Below are 8,674 nucleotides of genomic sequence, written 5' to 3' on the forward strand. Positions count from 1 at the left end.
TTATCTGTTTTGGTGATTTGCTAATGAGTGTGCTCAGACATGGTTATGTTTGCTTAACCCATACACACAGGCAGCTCTCATAATGTGGGAAATACTACCAATACTACCTATAATAGAGACTAAGCAGAGAATTGTTAGTGGATTACTTAATTGTTTTTTCTAACGTTCAATGGTACCAAAGAATCAGAAGCAATTATCCAACATAATCAATTTTTAAATGTTTTATAGCGTGGTCTGGGTGAAGTCAGTTGTTAACGTCTCCTTAAGGTGTGCTAAAGAGAAACTAGAAGAAAATAATCTTCAGTTAGAATATAGGCAGTAAAAACTAGAAAAAATGCTTTGGAGAAGACGTATAGTGGAGCTATATAACAGCTACATAACGGCTTGGAAATACAAGTTGTTATAAACTGCTGTAAGAAAAATGCAGATCCAAAACTGAAAAATGTAGATTTATTACAATGCTAATAACTTTAAAGACAATGTCAAGCTTGGAAACCAGCAGTAAAAGAGCACATTTCTTTGCTTGTTGTCTGAGCATTTAGTAAGTACAGTTTTATTGATGTTTCTTTCTGGGGACTGAGTTTTTGCATGAATAGTTTTCTGTGCTTTGATCTGTTAATTGTAACATCAGTTTCCATGATGTGTGATTACACTGAACACTGTAAGAGTGGCACAAAATTGTCTGTTAGACAGACCTTCAGAAGAACACAATAATTTTTGGATTATTGATTTTTTTTCTTTCCTCCCCCCTCCCCCCCGTGTCATAGTACATTTTTTTAGCCAGAGGTTAATGTGAACTTTCCAAGTCCTTGAAAACCTTAAGACAGATTACATGGAGGGGGGCTTCCCTAGGTATTTTGCTAGTGAAATTCTTTATTACATCACCAAGGCACTCAGGGAAGGTCAAACTATCTTCAGGTCTACAGAATATGGAAAACTTCCCTTCTTGGAATGAACAAGGGGGATCTGTAGTGGTCTGCAGTACTTGTTTCTGATCTCGTAAAAGCTAGGTATCATTGTTAAATATATGATTTTTAAACACAGAACTTACATGAGCTGTAAGGTGCTCCTTAGGTGTTTTCTTCTGGCTCTTAAGCACGTGTGCAACTTGAAAGAGTGTAGGTTGTTACAAGATGCTGGTAACTGACCTACAAAGCATCTCAGACTTGTTAAAAAAAAAAAGGAAATCAACAAGATAAGAGTCTCTCTCGCATCTCAGGAATCATTATTGAGCAGTTTTTCTGCCTTTTTTTCTTGTATCACATCATGATGAATTCCATCAACCAACAACTATTTCAGCACAAGAATCATTCATAGTGTTGCTGCTCCTGGTTGCTGCATTTGGCTGCTCCTGGATGGCAGCAGTTCAAATTCAATGCTGCTGCTCCTGTGGTGTAAGTGCCAAAGCTAATCCTGTGCATTTTTGTGGGATGGCTCAAGGGAGGGAGCATCACCCTACTGCTTGAATACCCAGTCCATCTTACATCCTCCTTAACTTACTCTTAGCTTTAGTGGTTGGTTGGTAGGGGATGATATTGGGTCAAACCTACAGAGGAACTATCTAGGCCACATTAGAAGAGCTGAGGAAAGAAGGCTTGTTTTTCTGTGGGGAAAAACCCAGACTCAGTTGGATTGCACTGAAAGCAAAAGAGAAAGTGAGGATATTAACTGACCACATTCCATCCATTTTTAGGAGACAAGTTCTCTCACCCTGCATATGCTTGATCTTGCCTATCAAAGAATTGGTCTGCAGTAAGAAGAGGGAGAGGACAAGGAAAGAGAACTTTTCACTGTGCTTTTATTTCTGTGAAGCATGGAAGGGCAGAAGGAATTCAAAATATATCAGGGGAAAGTCTGGAGAAATAAATGGAAAACCTCAGATAGACAGTGCTGCAAGAGTAGGAGTAGTGAAATAGTGTGTGACTTTAGTGTCAAAATAAGCAAAGACATGGAAGAAAATGATGTGCTGGTCTCAGATCTCTCTAGAAAGCAATTGACTGGTTTTGTGCCTGATTAAGTAGGGTGATAGGAGGTTTTAGCAAAATGCAGAGATACCAGCTGGGCTGCAGTGAAGATAGGAAGCCGGAGCTTGAGGCTGTGTGTGTACACTTTCACACTAACAAGCTTAAATGAAATTTAGGTGACAGTTCTGAAGGAATAAAATAATTTTATTCCATTTAAGTATGGTCTAAATCCAAATCCTGTGGTGTTTCTATGATGTTGGGCAGCTCTACACAGTGTTTAGAGGTAGATGGTGCAATGTCATAGTCTGAAAAGCTTCCTGAAAAGGAGGAAAACTTTTGTCTGATAAGTTCCTTTATTATTAATTTCAGTTTAAAAAGAAGAAAAACTTTCAAGCTTCTCTATGTATTCTGGTATAAATACCAACTATGAAGTCTGGTAGGATTATTAGGATTATTGTTCCATTTCATTTTGTGAGACTCTCACCTGCTGGAGCTCCTGGTGACCTCTTCTTTCTGTGGTGGTGAAGGAGACACAAGTGCTAAAATATGCAGGAACTTTGAGAACAGTATTGACAGCTTGAACCTTATGAAAAAATGGAGTAAGCCATGATTTGCTGCAGTGCTTTGCATTAAACTATTTTTCAGAAACTCAAAAAGCGTTCAAAAAAAGCGTTAGGTACTGGGATGCCTTTCGAATTCTATTTCAGGCCAGAAATGTTGCAGCCACAGAGCTCCATGGTATGAACTGTAGTCTGCAAATGGAGAAAAGTAGAAAGAGAGAGATGATGTCGTTGTGCACTGGAATATCAGGTGACAGAACACCAGCATTTCATGCTAGGAGACAGAGTGAAAGAAGAATGCATTAAATGCCAATTCATTTGTTTCTGCTTTAGCTCAGGGATTTAAAGTTTTGAATGTTAATTGGGGCAAACATCTTCCAATTTTAATGAAGAAAATTTGAAAGATATCCAGAATAATAGCTGCAGCTCCAAGCAAGTTGCTGCATGCAAGATTTCTACCTATCCATCTGTAATAACACTTTCTATAGAATTTAAATATTTTTAATTTTTAACAGCCTTTCAGTGTTCAGCTGATATATTTTCAGAGTTAATTTTGGTAAAGAGTTAGAAAAAAACAGTATTGGAGGAAGAAATACTGGTGGGGGGTGTCAGTTACAATGGCAGATAAACCATGTACAGAGTGACAGTCCTATTGATTTACTAACTTTGAAGTAGAACTACAAAACAAGAAAAAAAAAATCATCACTTCCAGGAGCAGAGGTGGAACAAGATGATCTGTAAAGACTGCTCCAATATGCGCATTTTGTGAGACACAGTCATGTCTCAGGCGTGATGAAGTGCTTCACAAAAATTAGTCTTATTGTTTCAGAGGGGTTTTTTGAAGGCTGGATTACCCAGTTCTCATAGAAACATGTAATCATTTAGGTTGGAAAAGACCTCTAAGTTCATCAAGTCCAACTGTTAACTCAGCACTGCTAAGTCCACACTGAACCATGTCCCTAAGTGCCACATCTGTGGGTCTTTCTTATTGTTGCATACTCTTGTCATGTAATAAATGCTTTATATGTTCAACTGCAGAGCAATTCAAGATTTTAGTCAGTATTGAAATTGCTATTGCAATAATTGTCTATCTGGCCTCAAAAAGAGGTATTTTTTAAAATGCATATAGATGATGGCACATTTCTTACTTGTATGATTTAGCCTTCCAGTCAGTGGGAAAATAGCTGTTGGTTTTAATATCAAAGGATTTGGACTTCAGAAAAATAAAGCTGTCACACTTTATTTTGATGTCAAATCTTCAATCAACTGCCTTCATTCCCATCTCTTATTCTGTGGCATTATTTTTGATTACTTTAGAACTTCAATCAGAAGGTAAGATATTTTTGGAATGAAGAGATTGTCTCAAGTGGGCAATTTTCAAGGGAAAAAAGTCTTACTTGGTTTATGTGTTTGAAAAATATTCTCAGTTGAGACTTGCCTATCTCAGGGGAAATAGTTTGGGGGGGGACATATTTTTATTTTTATTTGACATTGAGTTGAAGAAAGAAGGCAGAAGCATTAGTTTGACAGTGGCTGATGCCTAATTTATAAAGATCCTGAAATAAAAAAACCCTATACAGTAATGGTAGATGTGGTTAATCAGAGGAGAGATGACAGTCGCTTTAGACAGTGATTGGAACTACCCAAGGTATTTTTTAAAGACAACTTAGGAAAACAAACCCAAAACCATAGGTATCTGCAGTATTCTGCTTGCACAAATAAGAAGTTTTCTCGTATCTTTGCTCTAGGAAGTCCATATTTAATCCCAGTGGTAGTAATCCTGACTGACCAATTGACAGAAGCTTGAATTTCCTGCAGAGGGAAGGTCAGCAATGCTGTTTGCTGGGGTAATTTCAACACAGCAAGCAATCATTCTGATTAAAGCTCCCTTTGAGACTGAATGTTTTCCCTGACTGGAAAACTGAATCTGTCTTTAATCATCCATATAAAATGATATCATCAGGATGCTATAAACTGTCTGAAAGATTAAATGCCCACTATCAAATGCAAACCTAATCCTGAAGCAGGAAAACTAAAAGACTACCTTTTGATCAGCATTGGTTGACGTGAAACGTAACTAAATGCTATAGCTGAAGAAAAAGGTCTGTAGGGTGGTAAATATAGTGAGAATCTTTTTCTTTTTTTTTTTTCTTTTTTTTACTTGGTAGATAACTGCTTTCTTGAAGAATTATTCTTGGATGATTTATGGAAAGATACTTTTCTGCGCTTTGTCCCAGGCAACCCTGAAAACTTAGCTCAAGATGGGATACCTCTGTAGTAACATTCACAATACAGTTAGTTTTATAACTGTATTAGGAATGAGGAAGTCAGGTATATCACACATGCAGAATTTATCCACAGAAATACAGCATGTGTTTTTATTATGTAAAAATGAGGCAGTCCAAAAAGCAAGAAGTCTGAAAAAAAGCCATCCAATAAAACTGTGTCTGACTCAACAGGAGATTTTGTGTAGCTATCACAGGCTGATGTTAAGAACTTAAAAGCCTGCTTAAATGCCCAGGACAAGGCAGACAATATATGATGGATGGGTCAATTGAAACAGGAATGTAAAGTGGTTTGAAAATTCACTTTTCTAAGAAAACAAAAAGTGGCAGTGGAAAGTTCTCTAAATGCATGGAAAGCAGAAAGACATCAAGGGAACCAGTGAGGAGATGACAGGAGAAGAAGGTGTCGAAGAGATGCTCGAGTGATGAGACTGTGACAGAGAGACTCAGTGAATTCTTTCTGTAATTTTTTATTACTGATGGTGTTGGGGAAAGTCTCATGCACACAATAAATTGTTCATACCAGAGGGATTCAGAAAACAGGTTATCCAAACAATGAAGATTTGTTTATAATTAATTGAAAATAGAAGGTATTTAAAAGGCTCTTCAATTTAGAAAAATCGAGGAAAAAAAACTGCATTAAAGCTCAGCCCAAGGAAATTAGATTTATTTTATTTTCTTAAACCACTAAATTAATCAATTGGTGTCAAAATGAGATTATTAAGGGCGTTGTCCCATTTTCAGATAAGGGTAAAATCCCTTCTGAAAATAATGAGTTCCAGCCACACACAAGTTACTGTGCTCAGAGCAGGGGTACATGGGTTGCTGACCATCAAAGCTGAGGTGATGCCAGGATATATTGTCTTGCGTTGTCCCTTTGACTTCTTCATTAGGAACATATTTAAGAAGTCTGCAGATGGAGCAACAGCTGTTAAAACACATCTGGACGGTGCAGAAATACCTGTCTGCAGCCAACACATTTGAAAGTTAAGTCTGTATTATACACCATGTTCTGACTGTCGCTTGACTAAGTCTTATCCAGCATCCTCCTCCTAAGAGAGGACAAAGGAGCAGAGGAGCCAGCTTTATTTGAAGGGAATGAATACAGATGTTGAACCACATGGAAATACAGTACAAATAAGCTGCCTGGTCAGGGTGGCTTTCACCTGAGGGACCTGAACACACAAGTAAGTGTGGACTGTTGGGACTTTAGTATTGTGTGCTTTTTGGATTATCCCCATATGTAATGAATAACTAAAACCTATAAATCTGTTGAATGACACTAAAAAGAGAAGTGAGAAATGACTGAAGTCTTGTATTGCAGTACTCTGAGAAAGTCTGGAATGTACACTTTCAAGAACATATTTGCCATTTCCCAGTTCTCAGGCTGAAAGAGTTTAGACTGTGAGACACCATCATAGTGTCCAGCCTTATCTTAATCTAACATCCAGTATATCTATGTGAGATCCATAATTTCTGATTGAACTACATGTTCAACTGAACTACATCTTTAGATATTGTGCCCTTGTGCCTTCTCTTATTTCACTTTACTGTCACTAGGCGTATTAAAACACAGATTTTGAAATGCTTTTTTGAAAACTCTGTTTTCATTTAAAACAGGATTTTGCTTTCTATAATAAAGAAATTAAAATACATAGTTGCCAGGCCTTCCCTGGACATCAGTGCAGGGCGTTAAGAGTTTAGATTTTCCTGAGCAAGACATTGGCCTGCATTAAAAGCTTCCTGTCTTTTCAAGTCCTAAGCTGCAGCCATAGTCTGAACGGGAGACTGCATAGGGTCTGGCTTACTTAAAAAGTTTTCTTTGAGTCATTGTGTCGATGTTTACTTAGAGCAGAACATAGCCAAGAGTTTGCTACAGGATGCTGCAGTCTGCATACTAAATGACTGGAAGAAGGTTTTTGTATCCCACACATTCAAATACTCCCTGTTCCTATTATATGAAAAGTACTGCTACAGCATGGAAGACATAGTTCTGGCTAATTCTCATCTAATAATTACTTCCAGGGTCACGTTTTCCTATCTATGTTTTAAAGATTTTATATTTCTTGTGTGAAATATTGTTTCCTAGGCTCTTCTGTACTAATTTAAATTTGGACTGAATAACTATAGATGAAAACCAGCATTTAATTTGTAGTAATTCCAAAAGGTTGTTTTTTTTCTAAACTTACATCTGCTTTAAAAAAATAAAAAAGTTGTTAGAATGTAAAAGTCATAGTGTTCTATGCTGCCAAAACCATGAAAATTGACAGTTTTGCTGTTTATTTTGGCTTAGTATGCCTCCTGAATTAAGATTCTAACTCACTGCCTGTTCCATTGTATTCCCACTCCTCGCTTTGTGTCAGCTGTCACAATACTTCACCATCTATAAGCTGCTTTATCTTGCTAGAATGGCACAAAATAAATAAATTCTTTTGGAACAAGTGGCACACTCATTTACTTGTGCTCTGCAGTAACCCTGTAAATATTATTCCCATAGTTTATTTTGAATTCCTACTTTTCTGCTACCCTAATGGTCTCAGATGGTGCTATTTTTCTCTGCACCAACACAAAGCTAACTTCATCTCAAATTCAGAGTAAAAAAAAGAAATTATGCAATCAGCTCTCAAGTAGGGTTTCCAAACTAAGTAGTAAAATTAGAAAGCATATGAAGCATTACTCAGAAATATAAATGCATTCCTTGCTTGAGTACTAATCCTCTGGAGTGCAAGTGTGTCTGCGTTGTGTGAACATAAACTATTTCTCAAGATCAAAAGCCAGTGAGTTTCTATAATACGCTGTGGAGCCTGGGGGTAAACTGAATCCCATATGATGTGGCAGTTGCTAGGGTAACTACCATTATTTGTCACTGCTGAGTATAAGAACTCTTTATTGGGGGCCTTTTCCTTCCTTCTTCCTCTCTTTATTCTCTCTTTTTCTTGGCTAACAAAGGGATGGTAAGTGGCATCCATTTGGAGCAACACAGGATGGGTATTTGACCCCCACTTTAACAAACAGAGAGAGGATTTCACAGGTGTAGCCTCATTTCTGTATGCAAGATATGTGGAATTTTAGAAACACATATTTGACTTTTCCAAGCTTTTCTGTGGCAGTAAATTTTGCTCCTGCTGACAGCACAAATGCTTTAAGCAGAATAAAATTAGCTGGGAAATGTTTAGGTCTGTCATCTTGTTTCTTATTGTAATTCAGTCTAATTTCACAGGCATCCAAAGCAAAAATAGAACAGCATTTCTAAATACTAAAAGAGAATAAAACATAAACATTTCATAGATTTTTACACTAGCAGCTATGGAAAAAATACAGTGTTTTGCCTATTCATAGCAAAAAGTAAGAGAAGACTACAAGCAATGCAATAAGTTTTCTTTTAATTTTTTTTTCTTCCATTTGATGTCTTGTTACTATTAATTTTAAAACACATTTGCAAATGTATTCTGCTTAAAAGTGGAATATCTATTTCCAGTCATTTTTGTAAAAACTGTGCTCAATTTTTTTGCAAAAAAACCAAACAACTATATTTTTTTACTGTGAAACTGGTAGAAATGTGCCATTTGATATGATTTTATGGCCAAACCACCTTTTTTTTTTTTTTTCAGGTTCTGAGGGTAGTGGAAAAAGCCTAGTATTTTCAGTGCAGCCTTAGCAACCAACCTGCTTGGTTTCAGAAGATATTGCAATTTGTTCTACTTATGTGAAAATTAAATGTCACAACAGTTTCTTTAAATAATTAGAGAAATAATTGCTTTGCTTTCAGTTATTTTCCATGTATCCTATGAAAAACAAAGCTCTTTAAAATTAAGCACCAGCGCTTAAAACATATGTGAATGTAACCATTACTCTTGAATATGAA

The sequence above is a fragment of the Neopelma chrysocephalum genome, unplaced genomic scaffold (assembly GCF_003984885.1).
Source record: "Neopelma chrysocephalum unplaced genomic scaffold, ASM398488v2 Primary Assembly neopelma1_97065, whole genome shotgun sequence".
NCBI classification, from domain to species: domain Eukaryota; kingdom Metazoa; phylum Chordata; class Aves; order Passeriformes; family Pipridae; genus Neopelma; species Neopelma chrysocephalum.